Source organism: Euwallacea fornicatus, chromosome 9, assembly GCF_040115645.1.
Source record: "Euwallacea fornicatus isolate EFF26 chromosome 9, ASM4011564v1, whole genome shotgun sequence".
NCBI classification, from domain to species: Eukaryota; Metazoa; Arthropoda; class Insecta; order Coleoptera; family Curculionidae; genus Euwallacea; species Euwallacea fornicatus.
In genome coordinates this window covers 4,678,374-4,692,400 of record NC_089549.1, presented here as the reverse complement: position 1 = coordinate 4,692,400, position 14,027 = coordinate 4,678,374, and the positions used below count along the sequence as shown (strand labels likewise).

The window sequence follows — 14,027 nt, the reverse complement described above, 5'->3', positions numbered from 1 at the left end:
AACATTTAACATGATTTATCCCAATGTTTGAACCGCCGCCTTTCTTCATTCCGCGGTGAACGGCGCTGCTGGAAGAGGTACGTACTGGTGGTTGACGGTTTTCCGATGGTACCCCGAGTAGTAAGAGTAGTACTGTTACTTCGTGAACCGCGGCGTTGTACTCGATCGTTTGTGCGCTAATTTTAAAAGGACCTGTGTCCCACAATCGGAAAATTTCCGATTTTCGGTGGTGTTTTGTGACTTTGGTGGTATGGAGGGCGCTTACTCTTTGGATATTTAGCGGATTGGATTTACATTTTCGCTAAGGTCAGTGGAACGTTACATGAATTTTGATCATACACAGATCTCAATAATTATTATAAAATTAAAAATCTCGGTGAAATAGTAGTATGTGTACTTACCTTAATTTCAAATATGTATTTATTTGTGTGGTAAAATAGTGAACGTGAGGCGTTGTAAGTAATTTTTAAGTACTTTCAGTAGTGAAAATGTGAGATTACACAATTTGAAACTTCAGAACAATATTATCAACATTTTTTAAAGCTACCTGATAACAACATATATTGAGGTACTTTTTCTACCCTTTAAGGAGGCAATTTAATTATCAAACTATGACAGGTTTTGTTTAATAAATATCTTCCCACCAAAACTTCAAATTTTATTTTTTAAGTCTCGACCTGAACTTTTTATTTGTTGTTTTAGAAGCGTGGAATTTCTCAAAACTACCAATTTTTTACGATTTCTTTAAAGTTTTTGTAAACATCGAAAAATAGGGCTTGACCAAATATTCCCAGCCGGGCATAACATTGGCGAACAACGCATAGCTTTGATGACAAATAACAATACTTAAATCAGAAAACTGTACCTTCTCAAAGTTAAGCTCACTTTGTCATCTTTATGTTCAGTTTCATTTCTGACAGGTAATTTTGTTGCTTTTTCAAAGACTATTCTGAGGTAAATTATGGTATCGTTTCCTCATTGCTTTGTATAGACTAACAAAACGCTCAACAAAGACTCGTTGCGCAACACATACATGAGCTATTTCCAAAAAAGGATGGCCCCAAAAAACGTACCCAACACGAACCATCAGACTCTGAAATGTCATCGCACCTACACGCATTTGATGTTCTCCTTTACGTGATGTGTACAAAGACAGAAGGATTAAGTTGACCCATTAACCTTTAACGTTTCCAAAAATGTTCAGCCTCGTATAGGTTCGAATTTATTATGTAACGTGTCGTAGCGGAACAATGGTGGAACCCCATAAAGGTTTTCGTTCGAGAGAATAAAGAATATAGACCATTTGGTTTTTTGGTTGATTATGCAAGTTTGAATTGTCAGAGCAGGCAGTATTAAATCAAATTCAGTTCATGAAAGACTCAAAGATCTAATGTATAACCACATAGTGTCGTTTGCCAGATTTGGTTTGATCATGAAAGGGTGATGATGGCTTGGCAAGAGATTAACATGGACCGGAGATGTACAGTGTGACATGGGTGCTCATACATGAGTGATGACAATACATTAAGTGTACACCAGGGTTAAGTCTAAAGGATGAGGTTGGTGTAAATGGGTATAATTGATACCAAATAAAGTTTTTCTATTCCATGCAAAATTATCTTTAAAAAGTGCGTTACCGCTAGAAAGGTGCCACCATATCTTAAAGCTAATCAAAACGCACCTAACACCATAAAGGCTTCAGATGGCTGCGAAACACACCCTTCATACACTACCATAAACAGGGTGATCAAAAGGTGGTTAATGCTGGTACTTAACATGTCGAGATACAACTTTACATCAAAAAAGGTATAATTTAATTTAGTGAAAGTGCACAGTTGGGTTAGAGTAGCGAGCGAGGCGTGGTACCTATAGAGATATTACCATCTCGCTGGCAAAAATCAGTGCCGCATTTTTTCCCTTGATGTGGACATTGTTATTAAATGCCAATGCAACAAAATACTTTCAGTTTTACATTATCTCGGTGCAGTTTTGCGGTACGGCTCATTTTGTAACCACTCAGGCGTAAAGTTATTAAAAAGAGAGTGTTTTCCACGTAACCTCCATTTTTGAGGCTATATTACGTACACATATGGTCTGATTATGCCTCCGTCAGTTGAGAAAACAAGTACTGATCATCACGTTAGAGTAATTCGTAAGGGGCTCGGATCTGGATCTGCACAATGAGGCGGATCCAGATCGGCAGGAGACTGAGTCGGCGCTTTCACAGTGTCTGGCTATATTCAGCTTGCGCAAGACCTTCCCACCATATCCGCCAGTGAGCGTTAAACCCTCTCGAGTGGTTTTTAACGAAATCTGTACATTTGCATGCTCAAATATACATCGCTAAGACTTGAATAAAAATGGCAGGCTAGTCCTAATCCGTCACATTTAATCGAATTAAATATTGCGGAATAAATTTAATCCTCTATATTTAACAAAGATAATTACTAGGTTGAATTTTGTTAACACAATGAGAGGACATCGGAAACCCGGAAAAAAGGGAGCGGCCATTTTAGGTATTGGTCCGGTATTCCTGTCCTGACGTCTGCAATGGAAATAGTGAGATCAAATTTAACCTTAACCTACATTTTTAATACGATTCAGGAATTTCATGCACTTTTCCTGAAAGTGATAATCGTCAGTTATATCCTCGGGATTTATTAGAACACAAGCAATAAATTAATATGCATTAATGGAACGAGCCGAGAGTTTCCATTTCTAATCAACGTTTACAAATAAAATACCAATCAATCATTTTCACTTCGACCGCATGGTTTCTATTTGAATTGGCGGTCGTTTTTTCTATATTGTCGCATTTCGTTCGATGCGGGTTTCTATTTGTCACTTTCATTGCAAACAATAATAAAATTGCACGTATCGCTTGTAGCTGAACAATTAGTTAAAATATTTGTCGACACCCGTTCAGATTGGCCTATTAATTGATGTTTCATCAAATCAAAGGCAATATTGCGTTTATAATGAAAGGTTTAGGGTTACACTCTCTCAGTAAATACGCCACACATAAAAAACTATTACTGAGGGAGTAATAAAAGTCGTATTCCTCATATTCGTTAATAAACAAATAATGGACAAATTTCGAAATATGTCAAAAGCCAAAATGTGTCAAATGTCACAATATGTCAAATGTCAAAGTCATAATCTCAAATAACATCACAGGAATCTGATAATTATGCGTTTCCTCCGCTTCGCGTATTATCCACAAGAAGTCGCATTTGTTTGTTGTGTTGGTGTTCGCACCCCTTGGGCATTCCCATATGATTTTGCAGACGTAGCAAAGAACTAAATGCAAGATGGCGCGTATAAAAAATGAAAGTTAGTGATACACATGCATGCACATACGACAAATATTTTCATTTAGTCACCCCGGAACTCAGTGCCAAGAAAAATTGCGTTATGCTTCAAATCACTTCAACAACAAGACCATGTCAGATATCAACATTTCCAATAATTCATATGTCTAACGGTTTGTGATGGAATAATGAATGCTCATTATCTATTACTTCACGAGAGTTTGACCTTTTTATGACATTTGCACCTAAGGAAAAAGTATAAATAACAACATTTATGGATTATGCAATAGATACTTTACATTCAGGAGTATTGGCACAGGGTATCAATTCGAGGCACGTATGTTATTCCACTATTACAAACTAATGTAGATAATCAATCTGATATGAAGGTAAGAGCCTTAATGTTGTTGATGATGCGTTAATGGACTAGGCCTGGGTCAATATATTTCTTGTAAATCATGTTATCAACAAAGTAATTTGGTAGTCTCTCATAACGATGCAATTATTATCTAATTTCCTTTATACCAGTGCGATTTTGATTAAAAATTAAGTATTAACGGCTAAAGCAAATAAGAGTACAATTGGTGGAGAGGTATGATGAGAATTTGTTTTTAACATATACAGGGTGGCCCACTGAAAATTTTCCATCCAAGGTTTCTGTCTTATGGTGCAAAAAACACGAAAAAGCTCAGGACCGCCACCTTTAATCTCAACGGGATCATATTTTTTTAGTATAATGATTATTTCAAGTTTAACCTCTAAGCGGGGGTGACTTTAACCCTTAAAATCTTAAATAGAAAAGGTTATTATTTTATACATCATTTTTAAGAGCATTCAATGGCCTTTTAAATGGCACTTCATTTTATACTTTTGAATGATCAGTTCTGGAGAAAGGTGGATGTTAAAAGGTGAGGTTCTAGGACAGATGAAGTTTAGAAGTGATGTTCTAAGAATGTAAGGAGACCAATACGGAACGTTTTAGTAAATAAGTCATTAAGTGTAATTCAAACCATTATTCACATTTAAACATTAAGAATTGTAGCTGCCCCTGTGCTTTATTTACTTCCATATACACTATCCTTTCGTTTTAAAATAGTTTACACTATTCAAGGAAAAATTAAAATTACGTCGTTCTTGTTTCAACACAATGATTGTGCCAGCGGAGCTGCAAATTTATTTGATGAGGAACATCCTGATAGACAAGTGTTTTACACTTTTGCGCACAGTTCAGATACTACAAAATTTCGATAAACTGGATCTGTGGAAAACAAAAAAAGGTTGTTTAAAATCCAATAATAATGAAAGTAGGTAAAATACCTTGTATTAGAACGCATTATGATCGCGTAATGGGCGTATAACCATCTAGAGGATATTAAAGTGACATAAATTTCACCCTTAAAAAATTAAGTAAGTCTTTGATCTAAACGAAGATTAGAACAATCGACGTTTGGAATAATTAGTCAATGAGTTATTAACAATTAAGGATATCGTTACATTTTTTTTCTGATGAGTGTTCTTTCCTCCGAAATGGCGAAGATAACCATCATGATTGCCCTTCTATGTCGTCCAACAATCAAAGACTTTTTCTGAAATTCATTCCTAACATCCAAAAAAACTAAACGTTGGGCTAGGATTTTTTTGGAGATCATATCGTTGTACTGTTCTTTTCACCTGTAAATCTAAGAGGCGAAATTTATTTGGATTTATTAGAAAATTCAATTGAGACTCAGCATTAGCGCGAATAATTGAGCGAAATAACCATTACCGTCCCGAAGACATTACTTTTAATAAAATGGGCTGTTCCGCAGTACGCGGCTCTTGTAAGGCAGTTTTTAGACCAAACATTTCCTCGTTGAAATTGTGGAAAAAGAAGACCCACTTAATGGCCTCCCCTTTTCCCAGATTTGTCTCCGCTGGATTTTTTTATGGGGCCATTAAAATTAAGAAATGTATACGCCGGAACCTGAATCACTTGCCGACTTGTGGCGACTTACAGTGCAAGAATGTAATCTTATAATTCCAGAAATGCTTGATAATGTCAAAAAGTACTTTAAACAATGTCTCTACTACTGTATTATGGTAATTTTCAACAGTTAAGAAATTGAAATTATTGGTATGGGAAATCAATAACATTAAACTTAAACTTTAATTTCTCCAGAATCGATCATAGACCATAAGGCATGAAACTTCGGTGAGCCACCCTATACATACTGCACCATTTCCAGTTTTAATTCAGGAAGCATCACTTGTAATTAAGTTAGGTAAAGGGTAGTTGACAATGATAATCATAATAATTCAAAAAATGTGATTAAGAAGGTGCAATTCAAAAGTGTGAATTGTGTTTAAGTTTAGTGAATTGTGATTCAGAGAATTTCTTGTGCAATCCAGAAAGTGGGAATTGCAATTCAGTACTGAGAATTGCCTTCCCTCTGGACTTAGAACTATGTCATACACAGAGTGTTTTATAAATAAACCGTCAAACTTTCAAGGGATTTAGAGCTTATAAAAGCAAATATTTAGAGCGAATAAAGTTAGGTACAATATCGCTTTGTTTCCAACATACAGGGCGTTTAATTTTTATAATTTATTGTTATATTTCAAAAACGGTTTGGAATGCGGACATAAAATTGTTTGTCTTCATGTTTTCCACCTCTACTCAAATAGAATAAAGTTCATTTCTCCTAAATAATTCTAAAAAATCGTACTTGTCAACCTATACCGGTTTTTTGGGAGGCACATGAATGAGAAATAGCTTTTTTTGATCTTGAAAACGGCTACTTGAGCAACAAAACATTAAGAGGCCTTTTTTTTTATTAATAATTAATGGAATATTGTGAAGAAAACCTTCGTTTTAAAAAAAGTCAATGGTGTACCTTTTTTTTATCAAAAACATCCCATTGAATGGAAGTACAGACGCCATTGGTGTAAATGGAAACGTTCTGCCTCCTCAGAAACGAGCACATTTATTCCATTCTAGGGTGTTCCGAATTTTATGTCCGTATCTCAAACCGGTTTTGAAATATAAAAATAAAAATTAATGAAAAATTTTACATCCAGGATCTTGGAAACGAAACGATTTCGGACCTGACTTTATGCGTTCCAAATATTTGCTTTTAAGAGCTCCGCGTCTTTTGAACGTTTTTTTGTATGTTTATGGAACACCCTGTAAACTGGCAGTTTATTATTACATTGTAAATGTAGACGTTCTAACGCAAGACATCGGAACATTGATTTGTAAATAAGAGAAGCTTCAGAGCCATATTCTGCTTTAATATAAGTGAAAATTGGAATGAGCACTTTCTACATCAAAGAGCACACAATAGGTAACACCTTGAGGTAAACTGCAGTTTCCGGTGCACCTTATTTGAGCAAAACTGCTTGTTTTCTTCTTGATAGCAGTATATTAACTGCAATTACAATATCCATCAGTCTATCAGTCATAAGTACTTTTTCAGTAAACACTTCAGAGACCCCATTCAAAGTACTTCGGGCAGACTTTAATGATTTCTTTGTTTGATGACATTGAACGTCGGGCTTATGAAAATTGAAAGTCGATTTTTAATCGAACTCACATTCATGACTACAACAATAATTAAAGTCTAATCCATCTGAGTTTCAAGAACCTGCTTGCTTGTGGTTGGATTTTCGTGAACGATATTTAAAGTCAAGGTTCCGGGTACCATGGCGCCTGTCTCGTTGCTGGCTTACCTCGAAAGAATTATTGAAAAATAATAGAAAAAATCCTTTAAACGTGTAGTTTGCCATTGAATTAATATGATGTATGTAATCGAGTTTGTAACGAAATTATGGGTGTCAGAGGGTGCACATGGGGCTTTTTGCTGCATGATGTTTATGTGGATTTTAGAGAATGAACCGGTAGTCAATTTGCTGGTTTCTGGCACTGATTTTGTGGCCCGAGGCATAAATTTTCCGGGAAAATTTCCATTCCAGGACCATTTTTTTTCATAGTTTTCAAACGCTGGCATAGATTTTTGCAGTTTTAAATTATAAAAAATTTAATTTTATCGGTTTGCATACAGTGCGCATTGATTTTATGCTTTCAAAGCAAAATCATCGTTTACGACAGTTTTGGTTCATTTAAACACAATTACCCGTGTTTCTGGCTTTCTTCGCGATTATCAAAAATTAGGAGCTTACCGACAAATCGTCGTAATAGGCACATTAAACATTTTTCACCGTTATTAAACAAACAAAAAGTTTAAGCAAACAACGTACGGAAATAATCAAGGATCATGATCTTTGCAGCGTGAAGAGAGAAATTTTTGTTTAGTATCGTAAATTTTGCTACTGTTAGCGTTAAATCACATCTTTAACGGTCGATGGTAATTAGTACTTCTCATGTCCGGTACTAACATTATTTTTAAGGTTGTCATCACAATGAAAGTTTTAAAGCAGCTGATTCTTTTTTGATTGGCGCCTGTGTGATTTTCTTTCAAAGATTTAAGCCCGTTTCCAACCTTTCACAATCAATTTCACTGTCTTAAAAATACGCCTGCAATACCAGTAAATTTTCCATGAATACTTATACAGAATTGGTTTCCAACACTGTTGAAATTGAACTTATGTGTAGTTCAGGAAATCGGTTATACATAAGCAGACTATACATAGCGTTGACCGTCGAATGTCACAATACCTACGTCTAAAGTAAAAGAAAAAAATAACTTTTTTGATAAGTCGTCTGTTGCCACCCTGTAACTTAGACACGAAAAAAGCAATAGATCCGCCATCTCTAGATGGTGACCCATGACCAGGAACGAGTTTTTGCTTTCATTCGTAGCTGCAGACAGGATCCTATTTCTAAATTTCTCAGGAGCGTTAGAAGTTGCTTTCCTGCTGTAAAAAGCAGTTACATTCTCAGTAGTATCTGAAACAAGTTAAGTACCTCCTTATTCAGGAGAAACGCCTTGACATTTCGTGGAATAGAAAAGTACCTACTGACTCTCGAAGAATGCATTACGTTGCTAAAAAAGCAAACGCTAATTATTGCTTTTAACGGAGAATCGTAATTTTTTTTTTGCAAAATTTCGTAAAAAGGCTTATTCATACGTCCTATTATATCGTGGTTAAGTGGCGTAATAAAACTGAGATTTTTCGAGCCGTTAGGATTTTTATGTACCAAGTAACCTCAGGCAAAGCAAATAAATATAGTGTTGCTCGCGGGAGCTCAACTTTGAGGATCTCGGTAATCATAATAGTTTCGCTCTTCAGCAACCATCATTCACTTTGTTTTTTCCCATGGACCGTACCTTGGATTTTCATATTTTTGAATTCATCTTCTTTGTCTGATTCAAATAAATAAAAATTTAACGGGGATAGATCTGGTGAGCGTGGCGGCCAACTTAGGTCTCCATGCGAATCTAAAAAATCCAGACTTTGAATTGGGCTTTTTTAGGTACAATATATATACATATATATATATATATATATGTAAACAAAATCCGTTAAAAACCCACATATAGTTCGTTTCCAATAATAAGTGTCACAAGGTTCGATAGCCTGACACAAAACAGGTGATTTCCCACCTGATGCAGGCCATAACTGCCGTTAAAAATGGCAGCTGATAGATTCTAGTAAACGCTACTACCCGTGCAATTTCCTTAATTATTTTCTAGATCAATAAGCATATCGGCTGTTTATTGAATCTTAAATCATTCTACTATTAAATAATTGTCGGTACTCGCTCGAACGCGGTAGTTTCAACACTGATTTATAATCAGAAAGAATTCAAGATTATCTATGCTCGTTTTATGTTTAGCTGTGGGTAAGGAAAAATGCGACGGTTAGTCCTAATTTAATTGCCGTGTTTTGAATTTCAATTCCTAGATAATTTTAATTAGGCAAACGGAGCGTGTTGCAAGTTTCACCTAAATGCATGCAAAATGTTTAATTTTAATAAGTTTAGGTATTATCATAAACAGGCGAGAAAAATGAACGGCATAAATATTTCTTGAATTTACTCCTTACGCTGTTACTTACTAAATGTTTCCATCTACAGTGGCTGCATTAAAAACCAATTACGTCTACTGCGCCCTTACAAAATACCAAAACTAGTACAGTTATTAATTATATTTAGCGTCAACGAACAGGCATGTTGGCCATTTCCTTCATAGAAAACTCGTTCTTCTGCACCTTATTAAACTTAATAATTCCGACATAAAAATATTAAAACACCTTTGATCGAGGACGAATATTGCCTGTTTTTGTTCCATTAGGAAGCTTTTATCCGCTAGCTCTATTAGGTGCATAAAATCACATAGATATGGATATCCAGGCGTAAACAAGGTCGTGCATGCTAAAAAATCCTAAGTGGGCGATTTTGCTGGGAACGAAATTAACTCCTCTCTCGGAACCATGGGAAAATGGTTTTCCCCTTTGGCCTTAATTTCTCTCTGAGTTTGATATCCAAATCGATAAAAGATGAAGTTTTCACTTTAACGAGAGTTAAATTTACACACGGAATTTTATAATCTCTGTAAACCGTGACGTGGCGTGATATCAAGGTTTTTAAACGCGCGATTTAATGGAAAGATTGTGGAAGTTTGGGCTTATTAAAGTTACTTGTCTGGTACGATTATCGGTCAAGGTCCGGTTGTTGAGTCGAGTTTGGGACCATACAAATGCATCCTGCCGTTTGCACATCCTCTCGGTCAAGGAAGTGATAATTTCCCCTCTTCCCTTTCATACTAACTATTTTAATAATCAATCATCATTACCACTCGAAGAAAGCTCATTCTAACCTACATAATATTAACAATCAAAGCGTAGCATAAGGCTGCATGAACTGCTGAGTTTAAGCATCAAAGCTTCGATTTGCAACGGTTCATACAGGATGTCTGCTTCTGGAACTGTATCATGGGGGTCTCGGCAACCACAAGAGGTCGGTGAAATTTGGCCAAAGTTGCGCAATTTGGAGTTCAAAAATGTATTAAAAAGGCAAATATAGGGAAAGTCACGAACAACGACAAGTCGCATATAACGACTGAAACTCGAAGGTTTGGTTGGATTTACATTCACCCCATTTCTCGTATAAAAAAAGTCGCTTCTAACGTCTGCAACAAAGACATTTTTGGCGGTTTTCTAGCCGGGTGTAGTATAGTAATTGTAGTATAAATCGACACTGCCGGCATCCTTTGAAAAGTCATTTAAAGAGTGACTGAATTATTTTTTTTTAAGAAGTATCTTTAGCCGCTTTTTAGACAAATTCCGTTTTTTGGTAATATACTTATTTGACATCTACAAAAGGTGTCTCATAAGTGTTTCATCATAGTTCGAGAGGTAATAGTACATTGAAAAATCATGTGGTTCCCCATATAAACCATATTCCAATAATGCCTCATTAGGAAGATAGAAGTGTTAAAGTTTTATTAAAAAATAAAATTTTTATTGGTTTATTCAAACCGTGTGATTTATATAGATGAAATTTGGCATATTTTGACAGTTAATGTGGACGCATCTGTTTATGCAAAAAGGTCATTTTTAATTTCATAAGTGGCATGCGGACGGGCACGTCTCCGCACATTTTTTAAGAAACAATTGGTGGGTTTTCTCAAAATAAAAGTTATTTTTGGAAGTTTAATTTCAAAGTTGTGGCCAAAAAAAAACTAAAATAATCCAATCAAGGGGATATTAATCAAGCATTATTTAAGTGGTTTAAGAAGGAAAATAGTAAAGGGTCAGCAACCAGTGGCCCAATACTAACAGGAAAGGCGGAACAGTGCCAAAATAGTGAACGAAGCCTCGGAATATAAATGCTCAAAAAGTCGGATTAAACGCTCCCGACTAAGACATAACATCGCGTGTAGAAAAATTAGTGGCGAAGCTGCCAATGTATTATACCAGTTGCAGTGGCAAAAATCTGGCTAAAAACTTTGTGGCTCGAAAGTTAAAAAAATGACCAGAATGAGATTTTTAACGCAGATGAAATAAATCTTTTCAAAAAAGCAACAAAACACTGAAATTTAAAGGAAAGAAGTGCACATGTGGAAAATTGTCTTGGGAAAAAATTACTCTTTTTGTTGCTACCGACATGATAGATGAATGATTTTTCCGATAGGATCAGAAAAAAGTAAGTTGATTGTTATTAGAAAATCAAAAAGTTCTCCCTATTTCAAGAATGTTAAGTCGCTACCTGTGTCCTACATGTTTAATAAAAAAAAGTCTGGATGACTTCAGGCCCGTTTATAAAAATTTTGCAAGACAGGGACACTGAATTAAAGAAAAAAATTCTTAGTAGACAATTGTTCCGTGTATTCAAAAACATCGAATTAAGAAAATATTAACGTTAATATCAACCATCAAATCCCACATCAGTTCGGCATCTGTTTGACCAGGGTATCATGAGATTAAAAAAGTTTATTTTAGAAAGCTCCAAGTAATGAATATTATTGAAAACAACAAGCAAAACACAGACGTTCTTTTGACCTTTTGGTTGTAATATTAATAATTTCTAAAGCATAGAATGGAGTATCTCTCCAAACTTGGAAATAAACGGTGTGTTTTCTGAGGAGCAAATTGAAAACGAAGCGTTCGTCATTAAAGAAATCCAAGATGAAAGTGATGAAGACTCTGAGGGAGGTAAAGATTTTAAGTCGCTTTGTTGTAGAAGTTCTACAATCTGTAAAAATCTTGAATAATTTTGCCCCACACAGTTATTCCAGCGATAAAAGATTCCTGAATGAAGTCAGTTTTATGAAATAAAAATTGAATTTATTTATTTTACCTTACGTTGCAAAAAACAAACAAAAATTGCAGAACATTCGAAAAAATGATGTGTTTTTACTATACCTACGTAAATATAAATAAGTTAGAAATTATATTAAATTATTAACATTTTATTATTAATTTTAATTTTTTGAATATATTTTTTCTGTTTTTTCCACGTTTCTTTAATAATAAAAAAAACAAGTCTTTATGTAACGATGACGCGATATAACAGCCCTTTTTACTCAATCCCTTCGCCGTCGTTATATTCGACTTTCACTATACATTTTTACAAAATTTTTATTCTTTTAAACAATTCCAAAAGTCAGTTTCCAAATTTTGAAAATCCTTGAACTCCAACTTTATTCCATTTTAACCGACTCTCGTTTTTACCTAGCTCCCGATGACCGAGCACTTAAAACGAACACCCTGTATATCTAATAAAAGCCATCTTCCACTAACCTAGATTGCATTAACAATCAAACGTTAACATCAATCTTTGGTGGTGAGCGGTCGGACGCTGAATGCAGACAAGCCAGATTGAAGTGAATAATGGCAAAAATGAAAAATGGGCATTGTCGCCGCCTATGCAATTAGTTACACTACAATTTAATTAAGACTAAACCTCGTTTAACCGCCAGTTGGGTGCAAATGAGGTTAAGACAATTGACATACATTAAAGACGCACGTATAAGCGCTAATAGTTCAGCAGATGACTTGTTGGGTTTTATTTACTTAGACGATGATTAAGAAGTCTTGCAGAGTCTAGGTAATCATGGTGTGTGCGGTATAAGAACCAGTGCACCAATTAGCAAACGTTCAAATTTTGATATGCGTTAAACTTGTTCTCAACAGCTCAATGCCAACTTGAAGCAGAAGGGATATATTGAAGGTTGGCTCATATCAATGTAATAATCTCACATCATTTGATTTTGCACAAGATAATTGCTTTTACATAGTCGCCCTCTACCGCTAACAAATTGGGAATTTCTTAGTGAAAGCCCTGATGACCGCAATAAAATAGTTTTTTTCTTGTGTTGTCTACGTTGCCTTTACAAATTGATAAAATATTTTTACTTCATAGTTGGTTCAGTTTGGCTCTTTCTTGTAGGGCGCCACTGACCTCTCAGTTGCGTAAACTCGATTCTTTGCTCAATTTTGAACGGTTTTTATCTTCAACTTTTTTTCAGTATGTTTAAGAGTTTTTGATATATATGAAAGCATTTTCCAGTTGTCTCCCATTAATTAGATCAAATTACATATGTTTTTCGTGTCAAAGGCCTTGTATCTACCTAGCGAAACGTGTGCGTTTAACAAGCCCGCATACACAATGACGCCAGCAACAAAGCCAAATGGCATTTGAGTAGGACAAACGTCTCGATAGGCATCGTAACTTGAAATTATAAAAATATTGCGTCATCTTGTGTACTATATAAGATGTCTGAATATAGTGTCATAAATTCAACCACGTGTTCTGGATCCCAAAATATGTCGAAAGCACCTACGTATCCAAAGTAAAATGGTAAGAAACTATAAATTGAATGTGATCAACCATAAGTCGCATTCACCAGAATTTCAAATTAGCGTTAAGATTTTTGACCAAAATAAAAATGCGGTTCAAAAAGTGTACCCTGCACAACGTGATTTCCCTAGTGAATTAATACTCGTATTATTCTCTGGCTCACAAAGGGTACTAAATTTCAGTGGCATTATTTCCCTAATATTAATTTCAGGATGTTTGCACAGGAATCTGCAATTACACACCAAAACACAATCAGGATACGAAAATAAAGCACTAATTAGTAGCGAAATATGCAAGCGCCCAATTAAAGACCGTAATTGCTGATATAATTCGAGAATTGCGTAAGTTTTTTTACGGTTTCTGAGGCAGACTCGAGCAATTACATTTAATGTATTTAAATATATTTCCCCCAAAACAGGTGTTTGTTGCATTGGTAATGAGCTTCATTTGACAGTTTTAAATTATTGACCGGC

The 14,027-nt window shown here is 35.2% G+C and overlaps 1 protein-coding gene across 1 annotated transcript in view; it reads left to right on the top strand.

The window, feature by feature from the left end:
• Positions 1 to 66: 66 nt before the first annotated feature.
• RhoGEF64C (Rho guanine nucleotide exchange factor at 64C) overlaps positions 67 to 14,027 on the top strand; it is a 97,719-nt gene continuing 83,758 nt past the window's right edge. The window contains exon 1 of the mRNA XM_066286062.1: positions 67 to 306. The gene's annotated coding sequence lies outside the window, so the exon portion shown is untranslated. The remainder of the gene's footprint in view (positions 307 to 14,027) is intronic.